Raw genomic sequence first — 27,472 nt, forward strand, 5'->3', positions numbered from 1 at the left:
TTTACTTAGATACACACTCAAGTTGATATGACTGTGTACTTGCTTTTTCTGAAGATCAAGATCCTATATCTGAATTATTAACACTGTAATCTTGATAGAACTATTTAACTCTCAAATGCCTCTCTCCTAAAGTGTGTGTAACTAATAATAATAGTTAGCAGGGAGGCTACATAAACTCCAGTGCCATTATTGACTTGAACCCCCAAACTAAGGATATCTGGGTTCCAGGCAGGAGCTTACCTTGATCAGAATGAACTCAACTTTAAATTTTATTCCAGTGTCCTAAACTTCATTGATGTCAATTATATTTCTGTCTGTGTGTGTCAAGTAAATAATAGAGGCGAACTTTTAAAATAAAATAAAACCTGAACACCCATACAGAGGCAGTGTTTCAAAACGCTGTCTACACAAACACACATTAAAGTTTAAAGTCTAAAGCCAAGTAGCCGGGTTTGTCTAAGGGTAAAGTCAAGGTTGAGAGCTGTGGGCTTTGTTTGTTTGTTTGTTTGTTTTATCTTCCGCTCAAACCTTCTGTCCTGAAGACATTTATTTCCTAAGCATCCATGGTTTGGACTGAAAGGGTTAATGCAAGTTCTCCCTTGAGAAGCAGCAAGATCCCAGCTTCTGAGAAGAGTGGAGAACTTTCTCTTTTTTATTTCCTCAAACATGGCAATATTCTCTTCAGATGAGGAATCCACCCCCCGCCCCAAAAAAAAGCATAAACTCTTCTGAAGTGTGAGTTTGCTTCTGCTTCTGCTTTCCAAGTGCAGTTAGTCACAGGATGACATTGTGCAGACATTAAACACGGCGTTTCTTTTTCAGGAGGGGCCCTCTCCTAATAGCCCTGTGCCACAGAGGAGAGTACTGATGTAGATGAATCGCCTTTTAAATGTCGCTACTGTGTGTGCTTTATGCTTGTGGAAACACGTGACATCCTTGTCAGCAGTGTGTGGCTTGTCACAGTGCAGCTTTTGATATCTGATTAGGTGATCATGGGGACATCTGGAGTGAGTTAGGTTTGAAGTGACTATTTTGAAGCAATAGAGGACCCAAAGCCTTCTGACAAAGTTAAGGTTTTTTTCCCCAATGAAAACTTTTTACAATCTTTACCTGATTTTTTGAGCCTTCTCTTCAGATGGATTGCCCTACTTTTTAAGTATGAATGAATGAGTGGCATTTGCTGCAAAATCATAAAGGGTTATTGTCATTGGAAGGAATGGCACCTGGTACATCTGCAGTCAGAACCGAATAACTTATTGCAGGGACTAATGTCTGCATGTCCTCTGCCTTTCATTTCACTCAGTGCCAATCAAACCAGCCTCTTCATGGTAAAATATAGATAGTATGTATTTGATATTCAGCTCCATTCCAAAGAAAAGCAAGCAAGCATTGGAGCAGCTAATACTGTTTAGCTTGTGATTCTGTGTCTTGAGAGTGCTCCTTGAGATCTTACTCATCAATACAGTCAAAACTGTGTTTGCATAGTGTCCGAAAATGGGCAGTGTGTAGAACTGTGGAGTTTCCACAGATACCCCTTACCCCAAATGTTTGGGATGAGAAGTATTTAGGATTTGGAACAATTCTGGATTTTAAAATATTTTCATAATGTACCATGAGATAGCATAAAGACTAGTCCTAATACTAAACATTAAATTTGTTTCCTAAGCACCTTAGATAAGCAGCTTGGAGTAATTGTACATAATATTTTTAATAATCTATTTTTTGATATAGCCTCTCAAAAGAATTGAGGTGTGAGTTTTTCCACTTGGATTAATCAGGTTAGAGATAATCAATAAGACACAGCTCTTTATATATTCATGAATAAAACTATTATTTATCTACACACACACACATACACACACACAAACACACACACACACACACACACACACACACACACACATACACATACCACATGATCTTCTGCCTTAAAAATCTCTTACCTTTTCAGATGTTTCCAGACTCTCTATTATATTTCTTCTTATGATCTTCTGTGAAAACTTCTTTCCCTGTGATGTCACGGAGAGATGTGCATGCGGTTCGCCATCTCAGTGCTGTTAGTTTGTTAAAAAGACTAGTAGTCCCCATAAAAAAGAATATTAAAACATATATTAAATAACATATGGTGAGGACTGTAGAGATGACTCAGTGGGTTAAGAGCATTGGCAGTTCTTCCAGAGGACCTGGGTTCAATTCCCAGCACCCACATGGCAGCTCACAACTGTCTGTAACTTCAGTTCCAGGGGATGTGCTAGTTCAAACCAATGCACATAAAATAAAGTTAAATAACATATGGAGAAAATAATTTATGAACTGTACTCGTAAGAGACTAATATTCAGTACACATAAGGAACTAAAACAATTTAGAAGCAAAAATTAGTAATAAATGGTTAAAAATAAACAATAGTCCTAAATAGATATTTCTGAAGAGAAGACATAGATGGACATGATGTAAACACATACATGGAAGATGATCAAGGGGCAAGAGAGATGGCTTGGTTGTTAAGAGTGCACACTGCTCTTCCAGAGTTCAGTTCCCAGCATCCACATGGAAGCTCTCAAGCCATTTTCAGGGTTTCTGATGCCTTCTTCTAACCTTTCCGGACACCATGCTGGCATGTAGTACATATCTTATACATACACATACAACACACACATAATCTAAAAATAAAAGAAAAAGAAAAAATGATCAACACAAAAATCATCAGGGAGATTCAAATTAAAACTACAGTGGGGTATTGCTATGATCTAGAATGGCACACTCCACTTGGAAGGCTGGGGCACAGGAGTTCAGGGCTGGGCTTTACAATGAGATGCTATGAAAAAGAGGAAGAGAAAGAGGAGAAGGTTGTGAAGCAAATCCTTGCATATTATTAGTAGAGGTGTCAATTAGTACAGCTATTATGGAAAAGCATTATGGAGGTTTCTTTAGAAATTAAAACTAAGCTATTAGGTGAACCAGAAATATGGAAAGGAAGCAAAAGTAGTATGTTATGAGTCATATACATTCCCATGTTTCCCAGTAGCTCAGAAACAGAACAACCTAAGTTAGACAGACTGTGGCCCTAAACTCAGCTGCCCTGGGTTTCAAGCCCTACCAATACTACAGAGTGAGTCCAATACCAAGCTGAGGATAGAGCTTAGTGGGACAATGTTTGCCTAGCGTGCATAAGGCCCTAGGTTCACTTTCAGCACTGAAGGACAGACAGATAGATGAAAACAGAGTGATGTGCTCTAATGATATAGATATTGGTGGCACACTAGTCTGGCATATATAGTACCCCTGGGTTAATGCCCAATATTGCCAAAGACAGTATCCTAAATTTCCATTAAATGAATGGACAAAGAACTGCTGATGTCCTTGTACAAAAGGATAAAATCCTCTCATTGGTAACAACCTAGAGAAGATTCAAGTCATTAAGTGAAAGAAGCCAAGTACTATCTGAACTGACTAGTATCAGGAGTCTAAAATAGTGAAGAGTGGTAAGTAACAAATGCTGGGGCAGAGGAAACGAGGGAGGCAGAGCTGAAGAAATGTTGGTCAAAAGGTAGTTGTAGTTACATTGGAGTTTGAAGTTTCAATGTTGTTTTGCATAAAGGGATTACTATGGATAATGATGATTTCTTAAACATGTCCAAAGATCTAGAAGAGTGTCACACTATAAGCAAAAAAATAAATGCTTGAGAAAACATGCCTGCTCTGACCTGACTATTGTACTATTTATACACAGATGTATCAGCATCGTGTGCAACCCCATATGAAATCAGTGTATGTCAATTAAAAGATTATTTCTTCCCCACACTGAAGGACCTTGGCAGCCTTCTTGAAGACTACTTGACTTTCTATGCAAAAGTTTACCTCTTGTTGTAGCATTTTGTAGTCTGAGCTCAGGTTTTCTACTAAGCATTAACACCAGCAAAAAGTCACCCTCTACTTTCCGTACACATTTATTTCTCTGTGTCTTTGCTAAACTCTGGGCATGAACACCAGCAAAAAGGACATGAGGAATCCATGTGTGTCACCTCTATTTTCCATATATAATTCTTTCTCTGCGTCTTTCCTCAACTATGGGCTGTATGACCAATATTGATATCCTTTTTCTCACTGTGAATGTTTCTAAATTTACTTCATAATAGTGAAGCACTGGTTTTTGCCCCACTCTCTGTCTCTCTTGATTGTCTTCAGTCTAAGGTACTTGTCTTGTTCATTCTTTCCTCTGGGAATCTTCTTCATGATGCCAAGCTCCCTCTTGTACATTTCTTACATATTGAGAACATAATCCTGTAGCTAAAGAACAGTGGTGCTTAGAAAAGAATTGCAGAAGGAGTGACGTTTTGAGGATGAAACTGTTTAAATTCCACATTCGTTGCATTGACTTGCCTTCTATTTCTGCCAACAAGTGGCCATGTATTGCCATTTGCAGGTCTTAGGGGGAAGGGCTTTTGCTACTCAATTTTAAGTTCATACTTAATAGTTGAACTATTAAGTATGAACTTAGTATATAATAGTTGAAACTATTATATACAGGTACGTCTTGATATACCGTGGTATTACAAGTCAGTTAGCCATGATGAATTGAAGATATTGACAGGGAAAATATACCTAATACACTGAACTTCAGAACTTGATAGTTTAATCCAGTCTATCTTAAACATGCTCGAAGATATATATTAGCCCACTTTTGAGGTTACATAAGACTAATTCAATAACAAACTGTTGAATATTCCATATATTTAATTGGATGACTGTAATTCCACAAAACATTTACAAAACAGTGAAACAGGGAGTGTCTGTCATTTTCCTCCGGGGCTGTGATTGACAGAGCCGGAGCTCGCCACCCAGGAAATAACTATGGCATGTGCCACTAGGAACCAAGTTCAAAGGCTACTGTCCAATGCTTTTCTCTTTCACAAAGCCAAATTGTTCCTTAAAAATCTAAATGGAACTTTCTTAAGTTAGGGAGCATCTGTATTACCCAGTATATTATTCTACTCCATAGAAATTCGGTAAAAACTTTTTAATGCCTTGAGCTTTAAAAGATGAAGCATCTGGGCAGAGACAAGTTAACTCATTTGCCTTGAGTAACATCACTGACAACTAGCAACAGTAGGAGTTACCTTCAGATTGCCTTCATCTGAGCTACAGGCTTTCACTTTCTATCACCGAGAACAGATATTACCTTAGAAGAACAATCTTTCTCCTTATGATACAGCCATTGTTCAGATGCTTTGGGAAATCCTCGTTCAAAGCTGCCTTCAAAGCCAGTTATCTACCATTTAAAAAAAACTTTATTTTCATTATTATATAGTTTCACTTCATTTTTCTACCAAAAATGGTATTGTTCTAACCAAGGCCAGAGCTTGTATTGTACAGCTTGTCTCAAATGACTTAGCTGCTTACACAGTTCGGATACCCCTGAGAAGTTCTAACCACTACAGAAACATATGATACTCACGTTAAACACATTCAAGGAAAGAAGACTCAGACTCAGATGTGCTTAAAGCACCAGGGTTTTATAGCTGTTCTTTGTTTATGGAATTGTCTAGTGGTTACGACAAGTAGGTTTAATCCCTGACTCATCCACTGGCTCATTGTCAGGCTAAGCCAGTATAATTTTATACCCTATCTGGAAGGAGAAGATTGTCTTCCATCTTGGTCACAGTGGAATTTCGAGGTTAATGCCTTTTATCTTGAGTGCAGCGTTTAACAGACTGTGGGTGTTTAATATATGTTAATAATAGTGATAATAATGAATGTTGATAATTAAAGGTCTTTTATAATTACTAAATTTCTAATGTGTGTTAAATATAATTAAAGGGAAATTATTTAAATTAATATGCATGCCTACAAAAACTGGAGCTAGCCACAGCTTTTATTTTTAGCTTCTTAAATAGCATCGTGAATGTGAATCTAGGATTAAGAAATCCAGTGATAATGGCAGTTTCACCAGGGTCATGTATAGAGGGGGAACCCATGTCTGGTTTGAGTCTAGAAATGAAAAAAGCATGCTTCTGAGCTGAGAAGCGTTGTGAATGGGAAGCCACGAGGGTCATTTGCTGTTGGAACTTAGCCACATGAAGCTGTGCACCCAGCATCATCACTGGCTTTTCTCCCTGAGGTAATTGCTCATGCATTCTACACACAGAGAGAAAGGGTCCCAGCCCAGAGGAGGAAAAAAAGAAAAAGAAAACAAAGCCATTAGAAGAAGTAGATGGGACACAGTAATAGTAAATAATGGCCCTGAGATTTAGCGTGGAGATTGATTCTCCAAACTCAAATGAACCCATGTTACATAGGATTGTTGCTTCCTAGGATACCGGAGCGACAGAGCTGACATGCAGAGAGGAGTTAAGGGCTGGTGTGCTCTGTGTGAGGCCCCATGCTAATGGAGTCCCAGAGCTCCCAGCAGACTGATCTTCCTCTTTCATTCCCCTTGATTTGTTTCAATTTTCTTTGTAAACTGCAAGTAATAATTGCAGTTTTATCAGGGGGTTGGCTTAGGAAACTGTTAGGATGCATAGCATGAGTGTGTTGGATATGTAACATAGAAGGAGGTGAAGGTTCTAGGGTAAGATAGACGGTAGAGGTAATTGGGGTTAGACTCTCTTAAAGCTGAACTTAATCAGGTTTGGTTTTGCTTCAAGCAGGGAATAAATAGTACATGCCTAGAAAAATTATTAAATGCGAAGTCAATCACTGAATGTATGTAGAGTGTCTGTTTATAGAGACCTTTGTGAAGTCAATCATTGAATTTATGTAGAGCGTCTTATAGAATTTTATAGAGACCTTTCCAAGCTCCAGTCATTTGGCAGTGAAGACCAGGCATTATGGCCATATTGGAGCTGCATGGGTGAATCAGCTGACTTTTCCTTCTTGAAGTAAAATGATTCTCTTCCTTGTAAACATTTTCCATAGAAACCCTAAAAGGAAACATAACAGATGTATTGTTTAGCAGGAGGGTGGTTTCTAAGGTTCCTAACCCACTGTTCAACAAATCCCACAGCTTTGCTGAAGTCGTCTGCCCTGTACTCCCCTGACCTGGGCCACCTTCCCCAGCAGGAGTAGCCTTCTGTGTTTATCTCTGTCACAGAAATCTTCTCCTCTGAAAAGACAAGGCTGAGGTGCTTTCTCCTTTTAATTCTTTGATATCCACAATCACAAGAGTGCTCCTTCTGAGGAAGACTTTTAAAGTTGTGAAAACATAATGAAATACATCGTTAGGGGAATTCAGATTGAACGTGCACCAAGTATCAGAGGTCAGTCCCGAGGCAGAAAGCAGTATTAGTCCCTTGCTTCAGGCAGGATCTGCTGTGCTCTCAGTTGGAGCCAACTATTTCAGTTTTACTTCCTACTGTCAGGTACATTTCAGTGGGAGTGGCCAGTCAAGACCAGTCTTTGAGTGTGTCTGTGTGCCCTCTCCCTTTCTCTGCAGTGGATGTGTACTGACGCTAGAGAGTGTGTTTATCTCCTCTGTCACCCAACACTTACTGTGTGGCAGGCATTTAATAAGTAATAACTGACTGGACAGTGGTGGCGCACGCCTTTAATCCCAGCACTTTGGAGGCAGAGGCAGGCGGATCTCAGCGAGTTCGAGGCAGGTCTGGTCTACAAAGTGAGTTCCAGGACAGTCAGGACTGATACTTAAAGAACACTGCCTTGAAAAACCAAAACAAATAAATAAACAAACAAACAAGTAAATAATAACTGACAATACCTGAATGAATGACAAAAACAACCAACTGGTTATTGTAAGAAAGGAATGGGAAAAAGAACAAGTTGCCAGAGTCTGGTGTGAAGATGGTCTTACAGAGAAAAGCCTTGAAGGGCAGTCTTTAAATAAAGAATGAAAGGTTTGTAAAGGTTATGTCTAAGTTGTCTTTGTCTGGCTGTTCTGTCTTTAGTTTTACTTAGAGCACAACATAACGGGTTTCATTGGGATGCCTTGGCTCCTGTGTATCACATATTCTGCTCCTGTTCATTTCCCTCCCTAGTTTCCCCCTTACCCCTTCTAAGTTGTGCAGCCTCTGTGGAAACTGTTCCTCCACCCAAGTAATCCATCTTCCTACTTCTATAGCATGGACATTTTAAAGTCCTCATTGAAAGATAAAATGAAATATTAATCTTTCCCCTGAGCAATAGTGGAGAGGGTACCTAAACTGTCCACCTACTGTAATCAGATTGGTAACTACCCTTATTGTCATCAGAGAACCTTTATCCAGTAACTGATGGAAGCAGAAGCAGAGATCCGGGAGTCCAGTTGAAGAGAAAGATTAGAGATTATCTGAGCAAGGGGGATCAAGATCATGAGGGGAAACCCACAGAGATAACTGGCCCAAGCTCATGGGAGTTCATGAACTCTGGACCAACAGTTAAGGAGACTGCATGAGACCTACCTATGCTCTTGCATGTGTGTGACAGTGTGTGGCTTGGTCTGTTTGTAAGGCTCCTAGCAGTGAGATCAGCACAGAGGAGAACTGGATGGGGAGAGGAGTAGATGGGAGTCAGGGAAAGGGAATGGGAGGAAAGAAGGAAGGAGAACCTGAAGTAGGTATATAAAATAAATGAAAAAAAGTTAATTAAATAAAAACTAAAAAGAAATATTTGTTTTTCTGAAATTGGCATATTTTGATAATCTCTATTTCACTTATTTTAATACAAATGACATAATTTCATTTTACGTATCTAAATAAAATTCATTATTCCTATTTTCCTCTATTACTTTTTCTGTTTATCTATTGACTGGCATCTAGGCTAATTTAATGCCTTGGCTAGTCTCAATGATGCCATGACAAACAGGAATTGACTGATATCTCTTTGGTGTTCTGACGTGCGTTCCTTCAGGCATATGCCCAGTAGTCATATAGCTGAAACACACTGTAGGTCTGTTTTTAATTCTTGAATAAACATGCATATGGATTTCCATAGTAGTCACTAATTTCATTCCCACCACAATGTATAAGAGTTCCCGTTTTCCTCTCTCCTTTCCAGATTTTTTTTTTTTTTGCCATAAAATATAGACATTTTATTCCAGCTCAGGGAACGCAGTAGAGAGGAAAACACATGCTTCTATTTACCATTCTCAGTTAACTGGAAGTAATTGGGAAAGCTGAAGTAGACACTTATCTATAAATGTGTATATGTATATTTGTGTTGCCTATTTTCAAATTTTTATCTTATTAACATATATTCATTTTATTTTGCTTTCTATTAAAGTCTCTTCTAAGTCATAAAATGTACTACTAGCACCTCTACCTCAGTTGCCTCATCAATTGCTTAATATTATTTATGTTTTATTCATTAATTTGCATTTTAGCCACTTCTATCATTGACCAGATTGTTTATTTGAAAATATCATGGAAAAATTTTAAGTCATATTCTGACAGTTACCCAACTTACATGATTTTTTTCGTCATTGTTTGCAACTTGGTACATCTTGCAGTAGGCTCCCTCTTTGATAAATTCCAGCTTCTGGTGCTGTACATACCTTTATCTGTAGGATGGGACTGCCCATGATCCAGAAGCATAAACTGTATAGTACCTGAGGTGGATTCTTATTTTATCTTTTGAGAATTCTCCAGTTCATTTACTCACGTATTGATTAGATAATTTGCTTTTTTTAATTTTTAAAGAGTCTCACAACTTCTATGATTCATGCTTAAATTGTGACAATATAATTCAAGAATTCCAGCATGAAATTTATTAATTTATATTCATTATCTGTATTACAAAATAGTCTTGGCTTTCGAACAGCTTTTTCTTATTCCTCATCCAAACTCCACCTTTCCAAATCAATTTCCAAATTGTCTGGCTTCTTTCACTCAGAATGTGTGGGTATGGGGTGGAGGAGTTGCTTGGCAGTTGTAGTAAAAGTTTATTTTTGCTTGTAATCAATGTTTTCTATTGAACTGCAACTCCATAATTTGTTTTAATTCTCAGTGGGTATTGAGAATAATAATTATAAAGCTTACCACCGTGACCAATGTCAAAATCTGCACTTTGCTGAACTTGAGCCTCTTCTGATGGTTGGTGTAGGGATATATTATTTGTGTTTTGATGAATAAGTTTTGCCTGAAGACCAGAGGCAAAGCTAAAACCACTAGAAGTCAGGCAACACCCACCTTTAATCGCAGGATTTGGGAGACAGAGTCCGATGAATCTCTGTGAGTTTCAAGCCACCCTGGGCTACACAAGATAAATAAAGTAACAAATCCAGGTGGTGGTGGCTCATACCTTTAATCCCAGTCCTAGGGAGTCGCCCAGCCTTGATAGAGATAAGAGTTCTCTAGTGGCTTGACTGCTTTGCTTTTCTGCTTTTTGGGGTTGAACCCCAATTTCTGTCTCTGGGTTTTATTATTCGTGTTACAGGTTAGATAAACCAGTGTTTGAACCTTTGTACCAGAGTATCATAACCAACATAGGAGTATGAAAATAATCTGAATCTGTGATCGTAAACATTCATTATAACATGTATATAAACTGTTTTCTAGAAACTAGCAATAACAGTTAACTTGATCCAGGGTCCTCTGCTTCCATTCTTTCCTGGTTTGCCACCAATGGCTCAATGACAGGTTAGAAAGTCACACTGTGTCCTTTTGTCATGTGATTGAGTCCCTTGTGATAGTCACAAATGTGTTATTTTTATATATCAAGGATACTTTAATTGATTTACTGTGTTATGTACACTGAATTACTAAACAGATGCTTTTTTATTTAAAATACATGATAATTTTTAAATCGATTGTCCAACAAGAACAGATGAAATTAAAAATACTAAAAACATGAGCTGAGGAATCAGTTCCAAAGTAAAAGTCTCATATCCTAATTGAAGAAAAGCAAAGAAAGTAATCTATAGACACCTGACATACGATGCAGGCAGAAAAACTGTAGTTTGCAGACTAAGACTGGGCAGCTGTCCTCATACACAAGTACCCAGAACCAGAGTCAAACATGAATAATCAGCAACGGCACTGAATGAATGCTGCAAATTCAGGGAAGAATTTGGTGATGGGCACGTGAAGGAAGCTATAAGGTGAGACATAGCTGCATTTGTTGAGCATGGTGAATCAAAGAGTAAATTCTTGGCCACAAGGATTTTGGACATAATTATGTCTCTCTGGAAAGAGTAGAACTGAGAAGTTACTGCTTCTCAAAGAACCATAGAAAGAACCCTGCCTGTAAAGCAAAAGGAACTAAGAGAACACAAGTCTCTGTTATGGCTCAGTCTGTTGAATCACACTCTTTAAGAAACAGGTTCAAAAAATCCTGCTTCTTGAAACAAGATCTCCTTGTGGGAAATTTCCAAGACCTGAGAGCATGGTGCCAAATCAAGTTATAAAGAATGGCTGAGCCCAACTGTGAACAAGCTGCTTGGAAACAGGGCAGGCTCAGCTACTTCCCTTTTGGTGCATCTATAACCCCCAAAATAGCATCTTCATGTATACATTCAAAAAATGCTATAGAGAGAGTAAAAAGACTGTGATATATTTAACAAGTTCATAAATATCCCTGGAATTGTGAAAAACAAGTTATCAGTATCATTGTGTGTGAAATTGCACAGGTGTAGAAATCAAACAGCAAATCCAACCCCTCCAAATAGAGAGGTACAACAATGACGTGAAAATTGTTTAAAATGAAAGTGATGGAACGCTGATGACTTTTGTTATCAGTATGATAACTTCCCTGACGTTAACGAAGTCTTGACATGATGTAAGACTTAAACCACAGCATGTATCTTTATTTGTTCCCATTCAATAAATCATATTCATCATCAGCCACATTGTGCAACTGATAACCTCTCTACAACAACAGCAAAGGAAGCAAACCAACTTCCTCGGAAAGGGAAGCAGTGTCGTCTGACACACACCACCTCGACTTTGGAAGAGTTCATCTCTTCAGTAACTGACACTGTCCACCTGCAGGCATGGATGAAGTGCCCCTACCCGGCATGCAGATTCTATGCATGTCCGTCTGCTTGCATTCAGAAGGGGCGCTAATCTTAACCTGATTGTGCTGAGCAGAACAAACAACCCTTTCAGCATTTCACTGAGTGGCAGGAGTCCCACCATTGAGTAGTGTGGTTAATATCAAGCACAAAGAAAAAAGTTTTCTGGTACAGGTGTCAGTGTACTTGGTTTTTCCAAGAAACACTGAAATACTCCAACTGTACTAAAAGGCTGTTCTGATTGAGGCGTCCCTGAAGCATGAAGCTCTCAACTACAGCTAACACTGGATGTTTCTCCCGAGCCACTACAGTGTGTTCCACAGCAGCACCGTGTACTTGAAGTTCCGCCTACTTTTTCATTTTTTAGTGTTCCTTCTAGTTCCAAATCATCTATCTCATTTATAAGAGTTATTTTCAGTTTTTCATTTCTTTCTTTGTTTTTGCTTTTTTTGTTTTTCTACACAGGGTTTCTTTCTGTAGCCTTGGCTATCCTAGAACTACCTCTATAGATCAGGCTAACTTTGAACTCACAGAGATTTGCCTGCCTCTTTATCCCTAGTGCCAGGATTAAAGGCATGAGCCACCACTGTCTGGACTTATTTTTATTGTTTTATTGTCTCTCTTTGAGTATCTATGCATGGTACCGGGATTGAACCTAGGGCATCCCACATGCTAGGAAATGATATACCCCTGAAGTTTACACAGCCTTCTCTCTACATGTTTATTTTGAGACAAGGTCTCCCCTGGTTTTCTGGGCAGACCTTGACTCCTCAGTCTGTAGAGTGCTGAGCTCCCAGACTCGCACTAGAAGCCTTAGCTCATTATCTCTTCCAAGTGGCAAAAATACAGGAAAAGTGTTAAAACTGGCCTCGAGTGGCTTCCAATAACTGAAGTATAGTTTACAAACCCAGGCTTCTAACATGAAGAGAAATAAAGGGGTCTTAAGAGAAAGCAACACACAACCACAGTACACAGTAGTTCCAGTACTGATACTCCAGGCGCTGAAGCTGGAGGATTGTGAATTGGAGGTCAGCCTTGGCTACAGGATGAGCTCAGACATCCAAATGGGAAAAGACAGAGAAAGAAATAAAAGGAAGGAAGGAAGAAAGAAAGAGAGAGGGAGGGAAGGAGAGAGAGAGAAAGGGAAGGGAGAGGAGGGAAGGTGAAGGAGGGAGGGAGGTTGGTTGAAAGGTTGTCTTGCTTTACTGTTGTGTTTTCTTGGCCTTATTTTGAATTCTTGATGTGTTTGTTGTTACTCTTATGGTCTATGCATATCTGTTCTTGCCTTTTATTCTTTGCTTTTTATTATAGATAGGATTTTAAGTTGCAAGCATTTATTATCATGCTTTATGTATTTGAAGAAATGATTTCTGCCATAAGTCATAATATTCCCCAATGTTATTTTTATGTTAACGTTTTAGCTCAAACCTTTAGTTAATGTTTTTTTCCTGTGTTTATAAGCTTTTTATTTTACTGTGGATTTTGGATTGATTAATCAATTACTGTAATATCATTTAAAATATTTGATGCATCTTGTTTATTAAATCTTATTCCTGCTTTCTTAGCAGGTAAATAACCTTTTACCACTGCATCTTGCTGGTACCCTCCTTTCTTACTTTTATAGTTTGTTAATGTTTATGTTTACTTCCTTTTCTAAATAGAGAAAACATGAGTGTCTTAATTCAGGGCTATTGCTGTGAAGAAACACCATGACCACGGCAACTCTTTAAGGAAAACGTTTAACTGAGGGGCTCACTTACATTCAGAGATTCAGTATATTATTTTCATGGCATGAAGCATGGCTGCATGCTGGCAGACATGGTGCTGGAGAAGCTGAGAGTGCTACATCTTTCAGGCAATGGGAAGTCAACTAACAGTCACACCAAGGGAAGCTTGAACAATGGAGACCTCTATGTCCACCCCAGAGTGACTCTCTTCCTCCATCAAGGCCATACCTCATAATAGTGCCACTCCCTTTGAGGGCCATTTTCTTTCAAACCACCATAATGAGGTGTTTTGTTCGTTTGATCATCTTCTAACTTATTATACAGAGCCACTTTAAAGTTTGTTCCTTATCTCAAGATTTCTGACTAATAGGCACCTATTATTATATACATGCCCGATTATTTCTGATATGTGTTGCGTTCATTTGTCATTCATTTCTAAATGGGCAGCTTCTAGAAAATTTGCTCGTTACAAACAGAGCTCTCACGCTAAGAGGGAGGGGCTGCACTTGAACTCAGCCTCAAAAGGAACAGGTGACTTTCTGGCATCAGCAGCAGGCATTCCAAATTTCTGCAGACCTAAGGAAGTATGAATGCAAGAAAGACTGCCTTTGCGGAGCACCCCAGCACCAAAGCATCTCCATAGACTCTGCACTGCCTGTCTCACAGCCTCTTGCTGACCCCTCACTGACAAAGTGACTCTCACCCTCACCGTGACACAAATGCACAGCACACGTGCAGCAGAACACACCCATCCCTTAGCCAACTTCCTTGAAGTCGTTGGACGGATCAAGGAAGCTTGAGATGTCTTCCCCCTACCTGCCCCTGAATTGATTCACTCCTGATCCTGGTCATTAACTTTTTCCCTATGAAATAGGGAAGTCATCTCTGGTTTGATGTCAGTTACTGGTAGCCTCAAAAGACAAATGCAATGCAGACCTTGAAGTACACTCTGTCAGAACTTAAGCATGGGCCACAAACAGTTGAAATCTTTTCTTATATTATGAATATGACATTATTCCGCCCAGTAAAGCTAACAATACATTTAATCATCTAATCTTTAATCCAGTTGCCTCCTCGCTCTTGGTTTAAGTGGGCGCTCACACCACGCTTAGGCATTGCATCTAGGCTGTGCCTTTTATCCTTCTGTAATCTTGAAGCAGCTTATGGACAATCGGCAGGTGTGCTTGAGTAAATAAATGGTCTTCATGAACTTAATTGCTCTTTTGTGGAATCTCTTGAATGCATTTCTGATCTTTGTATATCCAGTTAACTTGGAGTTGTATCTGAAGGCTTGATTAAATTTAGAATTTTTATCATGATTGCATCATAGGCGACATCTAGTTCTTATGTATCAGACCAGAAAATGTATAGTATCTGTTTATTTTTTTAAATATTAAGTGACCTGAATTTGTTTAATGGTGAAGGTGGTGATGAGATCATCCCTCCATCATGAACATAAATGTGTTCTACTTGGAATAACAGAAAAATAATATGTAGGCTAATTTTGACATCATGTCTAATTATAGACAATGCTAATAAAATCCGGTCATTTGATTCTTTCATATTTGTTTATATTCTTTTACAAGATAGCACATTCCATAATATTCTATAATGGGATACATATATATCTTGATACATGATATACTAATGATGTGTAGGGGAAACTTAATATTCTCTCTCTCTCTCTCTCTCTCTCTCTCTCTCTCTCTCTCACACACACACACACACACACACACACACACACACACACATACACACACTTACCTGAATAATTTTCAAAGCTAGTTAACTGCTCTGTGAAATGTGAAATGTTGACCTGTTTTGTTTGGTTGTTTCTTAAGAAGACTTGAATTGTCTTCACTCATAACCACCTGCACACCTGGGATTTACTGAGGGAAGAATCCTCCCTAATCTGAGTTCTTGATGTTAGTTTGACCAAAGCCCCTTGCTTTCTGGACTAGAAAGATATCACTGGATTACTTCATCGCCGTCTTTCTTTAAACATGGTATCTGTCTTTTAATGTTGCAGAAAACTGCTACCAGAGACTGAAATTGAGGACTACATGTGTGCCTTCTCCACTGAATGCTTCGCTTATTCATCATTTCTCACTAAACACAGAAAACACATGCATATATGTATTTAGAATCTGAGTTCAAATCAATATCTGTAATTCAGCCTTAATGTTCAGAATTAAATTTCTTTGATTTTCTAATTGCTTTACTTCAACCCTGAAAGTCTTGATTGCTATTAACTTTATCATGATTACTTATTTGATTTATTCTGCAATTTTTAAAGTTTTGAAATAGCAGCACCAGTGTTGCCACTAGCAACAGAATATCTACCATAGCAGTATTGTGGTCAAAAGATATTATATGTATCTTTTGATTATGTATAATGGGTATATATATATATATATATATATATATATATATATGGGTGATCTTACAAATTTTCGAATAAAGTTTTGTTATCCATAATCTGCCTTGCCAAACATGACTATCAGCATGTAACATTTTATTTACTTCTTAGATATCTCACGCTTGTCTCTAATTTAAGTTTTAACTTTTTTTAGATGTCAGAAAATGTCTGGTCATTAACATTTTAAGCTGTTGTTTTATTATGCTCAACAATTAGTTTAAACAATTTTTGTGTTTATGTCACTTTCTATAAACTTACTTTCTTCCATGGGAATGATACTCATCACTATTTCTATGGAAGTATATAAAACATAAAGTGTTTGAGTGTCTGAAGATGCCTCGCATTTTCCCTCATGCCTAGACAACAGCCTCATTTGGCTTAGCATTCTAGACGGCCATCCATTCTCCTCTAAAGCTTTGGAGTAATTGTTTCCATTGTCTGGGACACCTGTTGTTGACGGCATCCTCATTTCTGTCCTTCAGCAGGTGAGATGTGGCTTCTACTACTCTTGATGCTTTTTTCTTTTCAGTGTGTGTGTGGGGGGGGGGTTGGTACTTGAGATATAATTTTACCTGAAGTCTGAGTACAGTGATTCATTGCCACTTCCTTTGTCTTCTCCTGGTGATCTTTCCAGACCTTCATAGGAGCTTCTCTTCCACTTCTCTGAGTCCAGCTGGAGTTCCATGATCTGCTCTATGATCTTGTGTGGTTTTCAGGACGGCTGGAGTGTTTATTCCATTGCTCAACCAAGCTTGTCTTTAGCGTTTCCTCATTTTATAGCTTATTTTCACTTCCAGTTAGACAGACATATTGCTACCAATTTGCAGAATATATATAATTTCTTCAAATAAAAGAAGTAAGCAATGAGTTTATTCTCTACTAGAGAATAAACACTGTGATTATTAATGTAACAAAATGTTTTTAGTTATGTAAACCATCCATATTTTTAGCTGTATTTATTTTAAATGTAAATTGTGTCTTGATTAATTAATTTTGTACTTTTAATTAATCTTGTTATGAAGAAATTATATAGCTTCAAAGTATATTTCTGACCCTAATAACACATTAGTATAAAATAATATAAGACCTCTACATTAAAAGAATGCTTACATTATTATCCAGTGAATTTTTTGATTTAATAATTTAAATAATTCATGATACTGATAATGTATAAGAAAAAAATCAACTTTTACTTCATGTTGAGAGATCCTAATCATAATATAATTTATGTTAAGTTAATTTAGTTAAGATTGTTTAAGGTTTAAATATTATACCATATTTTATAAAACTAAGTAGGGGAATTTGCAGAGAGTGAATCAAGTCCTGAGTAAATAGATATTGTTGACATCGACATGGCATATCAAGGACCCCACTACTTCAGCCCCATGAGACTGCCAAAGCCCTGGGTGAAGCTCAGAAGGGTGACAAAGTCTTCCTTGGGTCTGAGTTCAAATGCTGGCATTGTGTACAGAAAATGCCCCCCGTAGCTTTCTACCCCTGACTGTTTATGGCTTAAAGACTTCTCCCATGCAGAGACTGCTTCTACCAAGATTAGCTCAGCCTGCCTCCTGTACAGCTGTATATCCAATAATCCGGTGTCCTTCTTCTGCTGCATTCAGTAACTCCTCATCCCTGAATATAATATAATATAATTAATATGATATAATGCATTGAGCTCTTAGGGTGCTGCAGCTTCTCCATAAGAGAGCCTAGTCTTCTGGATCCCAGCTCCTAGTGTCTGTCTATTTATCTTTGCTTCATTCCTTCACCATCCCAGAGTCAGGCCAGTACCTGGAGCTGTGCTGGGCATGGAAAGAATTGGACATAGTAAGAAAGAAAGTAGAATCTTTTAATTATATTAGTATTTTAAAAGTAATTCAAGTCACTTGCTTTGACCACATTGTTAAATTTAGCTTCTGTTTGGTAACAGTAATGAGTAACTTTTGAAACGTAGCATCAAGATGTATGTTTAGGGTATATTGTACAGTACTGACAGAAATCAGCCTCAGAGAGGAGCCGTGATTTTCATATATACGCTTAGTGTATATTGTATAGTATTGACAGATATATGCTCAGTGTATGTTGTACAGTACTGATAGAAATCAGCCTCAGAGAGGAACAGTGATTTTCCCAAGTTCTTTTTAAAATTTTCAGATATATAAACTCTGTCCCTGACTTTAACGCAAATAGTAAGAACAATAAAGGTGGCCGAGAGTAAGGATTATGGGGTATCTTGTCATTGTCGTTCTTTCTCGCTGTAGTCCCAGAGCTGAATAAATAGTGTTTTTATAAATAAAAGTGAGCCATTTAAAAAAACAAATATAAAATAATCTACTCGTTCATCCCCTTCTAGTGTACGCAGTTTTCCAATAAATCAGAACATGTTCTCTTAAAACACCACCATCCTTTCGCTTAAATCTGTATTATTCTTTATGAACAAGATTGGTTCTGGTGATGTCCCACCATGCTTAATTATGAAAAGATATCAAAAATCTTGCCTTATTTGCTTTAAAAGAAGAAATAAAGATAGGGCTAAACTAAAATTCAAGGGAACTTGTACAACCTTTCATCTCATGCTATTTTGGGAAGAAAAGAAGTCATCCAAATGTTGAGAGTAACCATGTGTCTTGGTAGTAGTAAGTCTGTAGAAGTTATCAAATCAATCTAAATTGAGTTAGTGTATATGCGGTAGGCAGAAACGGGTGGAAATTAGTTTATCTTCCCCAGACTCTTTTTGTTTTCTTTGTACAAAGTATGATAAGCTAGTTTTTAGACCTGATTAGGTTTCTTTGTTGCTTTTTCCCCCTTTTCCTAAAAGGGCAAAAATTGTCCATATTCTGTTTAATTCACACCAAGTATTAGAGCAGGAAATCATTAAAGAACTCTAAGCACATGTGTGCCATCTGTGACTATTATTAAAGAGATACGTTGAATAGAGAATCTGGACCACCTCCAAAAAGGGAATTTAAACAGTTATCCATGGTGCTTTTTGAGTTTTATTCGCTATAAACAATGAGTTGAAGCCCTCGGAGACAGTCCTCATTCTTACATACATGTGAGCCATGAAACCTTCTACCATTCCTCTTCGTTTTAACAAGGTCTGTGGAAAATGCATTTCAATACCATCATGGAATTGAATGCTTGGCTGATCTCTGTGGACAGTTTAGGATGTTTGTCTTAAAGTATTCATTCTTTCTTACTTGAATGCAGCTTGTTTTGTTTTTTCTCCTGGGTGACCTTAAGATACATGGAGTGTCTCATTTCCAAGCTGCATTCAGAATATTTGTATCAAACATTCTTGATTTAGGACTTTATTGTGCAAAATATAATCGTATAAATAGGCAAATTAAATCAACATATGGATAAAACAAGTTTCTTAAAGAACATTTAGTCCTGACTTTACAGCTAAGAATTACATATATTATATAAATACATATATAAAGAGTTTCTCAAGTATTTGTACTCTTTAAAGCTGCTAATTTATATGATTCTTGTCTAAGTCTGTGTGGAGGATGTGAAAGCAGAGCTCATTGGTGGCTTCTCTATTTAAGAAATGCTAGACTATGTCTTTGCTGTGTGTCCCATTCAGGAAGAAGGGCCGCTTAGCTTCACAGGAACTGGTGCTAACTTAATGCTTTCCTCCTCTGAATCGTTCCTGTAAGCCACTCAAGTGAACTCCTAGTAATTGGTGTCTGATGAGTCAAAGAGGTTCATTAAAATTTAGTGGCTCTTGGACCAGCAAGATCACTTGCCTTTCAAGCCTGATAACTTGAGTTGGAAAAAAAAAACCTAGTCATCAAAGTTATATTTTAAAGCTGTGCATGACCTGGTGCACATGCATCAGGATAGTTAGCACACACACACGTACATGCACATTGACACACAGGCACATACACACACATATGCACATGCACAGAGTGCTTTCCATTTCCATCCCTAAGAATAATAGTCTTCCAAAGCGACATGTTTTTCTAGGTCATTTAGACAAATGTTACTCTACATCAAAATATAATTAAATGATACATTATCAGTTTAAATTGCATTTTTGGTGCATTGTATGAGAATAATTGTGATTTATGTGATGCTGACTGCTTTGATAATTGTTAAGTGTTCTGGGCTCATTGAATGTTTTCAACATTGTTCTAATGCCTAAAGGCAAAGATAACACCGGGTATCATTTTATATATCAAACTCATTAATAAATAATTTTTTCATTTTATCTTGAAGGAGCTATGAAGGATGGCTCTTTAAACTATAATGGTTTGTACTTTGGGGTGGCTTACTTGGAGTATTGTCTATAATATAATATGACCATTCTGAGTATCACTATTGATATTTTACATGAAATTTCTCAGTCAGGATCTATGCAAGAGCTTTTGAGAAAGGTAGTGATTTTAATCCTGCACTGTTTTCAGCCTTAACTTTAGACAATTTATAACTTTCATTCTTTGGTTAGAGATTCATACAGATATCTCTCTGTGTTTCACAGGAGAGGTGAGTGTTGGACCATGATGCCTGAATGTACCTAGATTTAAAAATGCTTAAAACATCTGTAAAGAAAGTCCACTCAATATATTCAGTTCAGCCCCAAAAGGGAAGGGAAAATCCTGAACCATTTCTTAAGTAGCACTCTAGTGCATGAGGGAATTCAAACTTCAAAGTTTAAACTCTCCTATTCTTGGGGGTTGTGGAGAAAAGGTTACAGTTTTTTCTATATTTACTATTTTTTTGTAAGAAAGAAATTAAAAGATACAAATTCCAGCTGTGTTAACACAGATGAGAATTTTTAATAGGCTTCTTTCCTGATATAACATTGAAAATGCCCAAAACAATATAAAAAATTGTAACATTTACCTAGACCTCTAAAGTTAAATATTTTTCATAAGCATATATTTTAGATTTTTGTTATACTATTCAAACTATGAATCAAATTTTAACAATATCCCAGTTTTCATATTTGAAGAATAAAAGCTGATACCCTTCAGAGATAAATCTTTACAGAATACTCTATGATAATGAACAGAGGCTTATAAGTTTTAAAGCTATGAAATTATGTAAGGGTATTTTCTTTATGAGAGATTTTAATTATTTATATAATTATCCGTGAGCATCATAGAGATTCAGCTTCAAAGAAGTGCTGTATCTAATGACAGAACTATCTTTTTGACTTTCAGTCTAATGCAATTTCATGGCCCTGAATGGGTCCATTTATAGCTAACTTGTAAAGTTCTGGAAAAGGAGGATTGAGGAGATTAATTTTTTAAAAAAAATCATCAACAACTGTATAAATAATTAAAGTTATTTGAAATTTTAATAGCCCCATCTACAGTTCTAGCACAAAGCTGTCTACATAACTATATTGTCAGCTAATAAGTCTTACCATGTATAATTAGATTCATGCAACTAACAAAATAACTGAAGTGAATCAAAAGTATTGGTCACCAGTACAAGGAACAGCCCCATTAATTGGCCGTTGACTTCAAGAATTCTAAAAGCTTCTCGCTAATAAATTTTATCTTGCTATGTTAATTACCCTTCCAATACTTAGGACCCTATCTTAGTAGAGTACAGATTGAATTCCATATCTCTATGGGTTCAATTAATATTATAAATGCAAATAACATACTTTGGACCAGATGCTTGTTTGGGGACTTTCTAAAGCAAATGCTATAGTTTTCTAGTGCCTTAGAAGAAGGCCACTTCAACTTCTCCACTCTGCCTCTGCTCCATGAAGAAGTAAAGAATGCCATAAATAGAGGTATATAAAACAGTTATAAAATCATATTTATTGATAAAATTTATTAAAATAGTTCTTTAGTATGAATGTAATTTTAGCATTTTTAAAGACTGTAGCAATTTTCCATACTATACAATACTATGCAAAAAATCATTTATTTTACTTAATAAATGATATCTTTACTGACTATTTGACACTGCATGACATAGAACATCTTGGATGTTTTTTAGAGTTGTCTGTATTTTCTAATTATGCTGGAAATGCTATTTCACATAAATATATAGTGCAAGATGTAAGAAGTATATTTAAGGCCATTTTAGAAGTTGCTGCAAATTCTAGTCTAACTCCAAGACAAATCCACTCAACAATATTTTATGAAATTCAATTAAGTAACTCAAGTTGAAATTTTAAATATCAAACATTCTTGTACAATATAATCTCAAAACATTCTGATTTGATGCATGGTAGGAAAAATGGTAGGAAAAGATTAATCCTTTGTTTCCTGTGGTTAAAATGTTCCGTATCAGTAAGAGCAGTAAATGCTGTGACCTTCATAGCAGATAATGGCTTTGCATGTGAGCTGAGGTGTTTAAGGGAGTGCTGGCTGGTGTTGCATGGTCGAGGGAAAGCACGGTGTGCTTGTTTTGTCTTCAACAAGGCTGAAGGCCCGTGGCCAGCTGGGCCAGAAACAGCTCAGCTTCATGGCATAGTTGTTGCTGGATTCCGCTTTTCATTGCACAGTGACAAACCTTTCTGTAATTGCCATTTTTTGCAACCCCACGTTTCGTTGCTTGACACACTTCTTAGGGCTTTAGATATTCTCCAAAAAAATAATCCCAGTGGTTTAGAGGTAGAAGCAGAAAGATTGCCAGTTTGAAGCCAGCCTAGACTATATAGGATTACTTAGTATATGCATTATTTTATTTAACTTGAACTAATACTTCCAAAATCTATTTAAATGTAAGACTCTTAAGTATCATTTAATAATGGTCCGCAGTAGTATTTTACAAAATTATCTTTGGGTCACAAATCATTAATGACAATAAGATTCTACTATAAGTCTAATCTGCCAGCCTTTAAATTTAAGAAAAAAAATACCTAGTTTTAGATTGACAGGTGAGAATGAAGGAAGGGTACAAAGAATATTGACATTTCTGAAAAGTGTCTGAAAGCATTGTGTGTAGTTGGTTCTCTTTATTGTTTGCTTCTTTGGGAGAGCCGGCACACAACTCCTAAATAAATCACATGGAGTATTATTTTTCCTTATGAATGCCCAGCCTTAGTTTAACTTGTTCATAACTTAAATTATCCCGACTACCTTTTGCTGCTGGTCTTTTATCTTTCTCTATTCTACCTTACTTCTTACACCATGGCTTGTGTGTAGCTGGGTGGCTGGCCTCTGGTATCCTCTCTCCTTCTCCACTCTTCCTTCCCATATTTCCCCCCTATTTATTCTCTCTGCCTACCAGCCCCACCTATTCTTTCTCCTGCCTAGTTATTGGCTGCTCAACTCTTTATTAGATCAATCAAGTGTTTTAAGCAGGCAAAGTAATAGAAATTCACAGAGTTAAACAAATGCAACATAAAAGAATGAAACACATTTTTGTATCATTAAACAAATTCATCACAGCCAAAACAATTGTAACGAGTCTTCAACTAATATTATATAACGATTGTGCTTTTATTAACGGGGACTAAGAACCCAAGGGCTTCCTTGGGCAAATAACAGAATATGGCTTAGATTGGATTTTCAGCCAAGCGCTATATCTTAACCGTTAATTTCTATATTTTTATTTCCCATTTTAAGGAATGGGGATCTAGAAAGAAAAGATGGCTAATGTTTTATCAGCACCGTCTTGCATGACACTATTTCAGTATCTTGGAGCTGTCTAGATTGATACAGACTTGGCTCAAGAGGCAGATGGTTCATTGTCCAGCTCTGCCACTGATTCCTCTTACCTAAGAAGCCAGGAGTGAACAGTCATCCTCTTTGCTTCCTACATTTCATTCTTAATAAAACATTCTGTGATCTTTTTAAATGGAAAGCATGTCCAGGATCTTATAGAGAATGGGTAGAGAAATGACTGAGATATTATAGCAATGAAGGAAGGATTCTTGGGTGTTTTCTGATTATAGAAAAGCAAAATAGAAAGCAGACTCCTCTCTTGGACTAACAAACACTCATTCAGGAGACTGCTCCCTTGAAGACTAATATTCCTACTAAACACTGAGCATCTGTAATCTGAAAGTCCAAAATGTTGCAAAACCTGAAACATTCTTGAGCACTAAGAAAGATACCACATAGAAAGTTCCATACTGTGAACTTCATTTTATACAAAAATAATTTGAATTGTTGCATAAAATTATTTTCAAGATATGTATATAATGTTATTTGAACATAAATACATTTAAACAATGGTTCCATCTGTAAGATACAACAGTATGTATGTACTAAAAAGTATTCAAAAATCTCAAAAGAAATTTCAAAATCAGAAATGTATCTGCTCTCAAGCATTTTAGATAAAGGATATTCAGCCTATAATTACTGTCATGGCTCCTATTTTATATTTAAAAAGATAAAGGACAGTTGGTTATACAAATCTCTGTGTCAAGAGTGGAAACATACATAAAGGAATAAGGCATGAGTCAACTTACTCTACTGTTCCTGGTAATAGAACGTAGCTGTTTGCCTTTGTCAAAAGTTAAATTCAATTCATCATTAACATTCTTGCTGCTGGTCCTTGGCTTAATAATTAGAAATTACTTCGTTGTGATTTTAATACAGGAAATAAGTTAGTGTGTGTGTCATAGACGTGACTTTCCAGTAAGACAATAAAAGTAATTAAAAGTGAAGTGTTGTTTACTTATTAAAAGGTGTTTTTCCTTGGTTAAATGTTTAACCAAAGCTAATTAGGAGCTGGGAGGATAGTAATTGATTTGGGATGATCAGAATCTAGTTTTCTTCCTTATAGATGTGCTGGTGAACTCAGTATTTTCAGTTCACTCACGGCTGTTACCTCATCATTCTCCGCAGCATTTGAATTTTAATGTTTAGTAGCATGGATTCTACACAATAGTGAGTTATATTGTAGCATTTTCATACAGGTACATAATTATCTTCATACCCACTCATTGCCCCTGTGTCTCCTTCCCTCGCTCCAACTCATTACCTTCTCTTTACCTAATTTCTTTTCTTTTCATTCTTCATAGTATTTCATTAAATGCACAACTTTCGTGTGGGCTTTTTGGGTGCGAATATTCCTTCTATTATAAAGATAAGCCAAGGACTACCTTTATTTCCTTATAAATCACAACTTCCTACCACCCCAATAATAGTTAATTGATTATAGTTCACATGCCTATTCCACCAATGTAGAATATCCAAGTAAATATGATTTCATTATTTTATAATTGTAATATTTTGATGAAGTCTACAATTTTTAATCCAAAAATGAATATGGTAGTTGTAAAGTAGACCTGTAGTCCTTCCTCTTTGAATCGAGATTGGGATTAGAGATTCATATGTAACAATGACATGTAGCCAACTTTTGCGACCTCTGAGACTAAGTCAGAAAAGGCTAGACATGGCTTCACCTGATGCCCTAAGGCACTTACTCTGGGGAAAGCTAATTGCCCCATAAGTGGCCCAATAATCTGAATTCTCTACAACTGAAAGGACGTGTAAACAGAGTTAGACTACAGACAGGGCAGATTTCCCAGCTTGCATACCTGCAAGTGATAGGAAAGCTTCTTGAATGTAGGGACACCTGAAGGCTGGGCAATTGCCTGGGCCTGGAGCTGACTGCACCTTTACCCAAGAGCCCAAGTGACAGCTGCCAACTTAGTCCTTCTGGAAATTACAAATTCTCCCTGAATTAGAAAATCTTAGGTAGTGCGCTGGTGTATATTTAAGATTTTTAAGCTTTTCCAGTTCTGATTTTACAACCTAAAAGTATTAACACCTTGTCTGTACATTCAGCTCAGTGAGCTGAGGGAGTCTGCGTGGTCAAAATCAGAGCCTTTCAACCACCATAGGTATACAACGCTCTGGCCCTTGTTCCTCTTTAAAACTCCAGAAATATTTTTTATATTGATTTTTATTGAGCTCTACATTTTTCTCTTCTCCCCTCCCTGCATCTCTCCCCTCAACCTTCCCCCAAAGTCCCCATGTTCCCAATTTTCTCAGGAGATTTTTCATCTTCTACTTCCCATGTAGAGATTTTAAGAGTAAACCTAAATGTCGGTCTCCCTACCTTTTAATCAGTCTTAATCTGTTGCGTGCCACCATTCCTGGGGAGACATGGACAAATGTCTAATTACCCCAGATAGAGAACTGATGACAGATCAAAGTACAGATAGTACCAAAGTCCAACTCAGTGATCCAGTGAGTTTTAGTGGAATTACTTAGAGAATATGGGTGAGAAAGGACTCAAAGACAGCCACTAAAAAAGACACTAAAGCCAACCACAGCCCAGGTAACATCTCACAGAAGCAGAAAGTGCATTGGAGGATGTCCTTTCCTGTGAGCTCAGTTTTCCTGAGCCTTTTCCAGGCTGTGTGGCTGGCTGGTCCATTTCCTCTAAGCAGTTTGGCTGGTCTTTTCTTCTTCCAGGCTTCTTGGTTGATCTCTGCTCTTTCCAGAAGTTTGGTCTGAGCCTTTTCTAAGCATCTCAGTTTGTCTGAGAATGACACTCAGCAGTGTTTTCTATTTATATAGAGGAGGGAGGGACTCTGCAAATCTGGTCAGTTTCAGGGATGTCCTTAGTTATTTTGGGTCATTTACCAATGTTTGATATTCTTTCCTTCATTGTTAACATCTTAGTGTTATGTAGTGAGTCCTTCTGTGTATGTTTTTCTTTTCTTGGTTAATGAATAAAGAATCTGCTTAGGCCTGTAGTAGGGCAGAGTAGAGCTAGGTGGGGAAAACTAAACTGAATGCTGGTAGAAAGAGGCAGAGAAAGGCCATGTAGCCACCAAAGGGGAAAGATTGTGAGCTGCCATCTGGAACCTTGCCAGCAGGCCATGAACCTTGTGGTAAAATATAAAATAATGGAAATTGGTTAATTTAATATGTAAGAGTAAGCCAGAAATATGCTTAAGCTAATGGCCAAACAGTATTGCATATATTATAGTTTCTGTGTGACTATTTCGAGAGTCTGTGTGGCCGGGAAACAAACAACCACCTCCTACTACATTAGTGGGTAAATAGTGACTCGAATTAGCTTTTATTTTGGTGCCCTTGCTGACTAATATGAGTAAATACGTTTTCATATATTTACTGATCATATAAATTCTTATCTGGCTCTCTTGCCCATATTTCTGGTGAATTTGTTCAAGCTACTTCCTCTTTCATCAAGTTTTGGATGTGCTGTGTATCCTTTTAGCAAAATCCTGAGTTGTAGAGTCTGTTTGTACTTTACCTTGTTTCTGTTTTCTACTTTCTATGTAATGTCTTTAGATAAATAATCTTTATTAATATAGTCAAAATTATCAACATTTTATCTATGAATAGTGATTTTGTATCTTATTTAATGTCCTTTCTATGCCAAAATCATGACTATTATCTTCTTACTTTTGAGATTTTTTTGTCTTATCTTTTTTATTCCTATTTAAATATATGTCTACTCATAAGTTTTTCTGTGGCATA

General features: G+C 37.1%; 1 protein-coding gene and 1 long non-coding RNA gene across 7 annotated transcripts in view; one reads left to right on the forward strand and one right to left on the reverse strand.

Annotated features, from left to right (window-relative positions):
* The window catches only part of Pard3b (par-3 family cell polarity regulator beta), a 974,006-nt gene that overhangs the window by 433,679 nt on the left and 512,855 nt on the right, over positions 1–27,472 (forward strand). The gene's annotated exons all lie outside the window — the stretch shown is intronic.
* LOC146896201 (uncharacterized) lies at positions 1,956–26,151 on the reverse strand. Its single transcript, XR_015005095.2, has 3 exons — positions 26,079–26,151; positions 6,788–6,921; positions 1,956–2,074 (listed from the first exon to the last, which is right to left on the reverse strand). It is a non-coding gene; the product is annotated as an uncharacterized LOC146896201 (long non-coding RNA).

This window comes from Myodes glareolus, chromosome 1 (genome assembly GCF_982192425.1).
Source record: "Myodes glareolus chromosome 1, mMyoGla1.1, whole genome shotgun sequence".
Taxonomy (NCBI): domain Eukaryota; kingdom Metazoa; phylum Chordata; class Mammalia; order Rodentia; family Cricetidae; genus Myodes; species Myodes glareolus.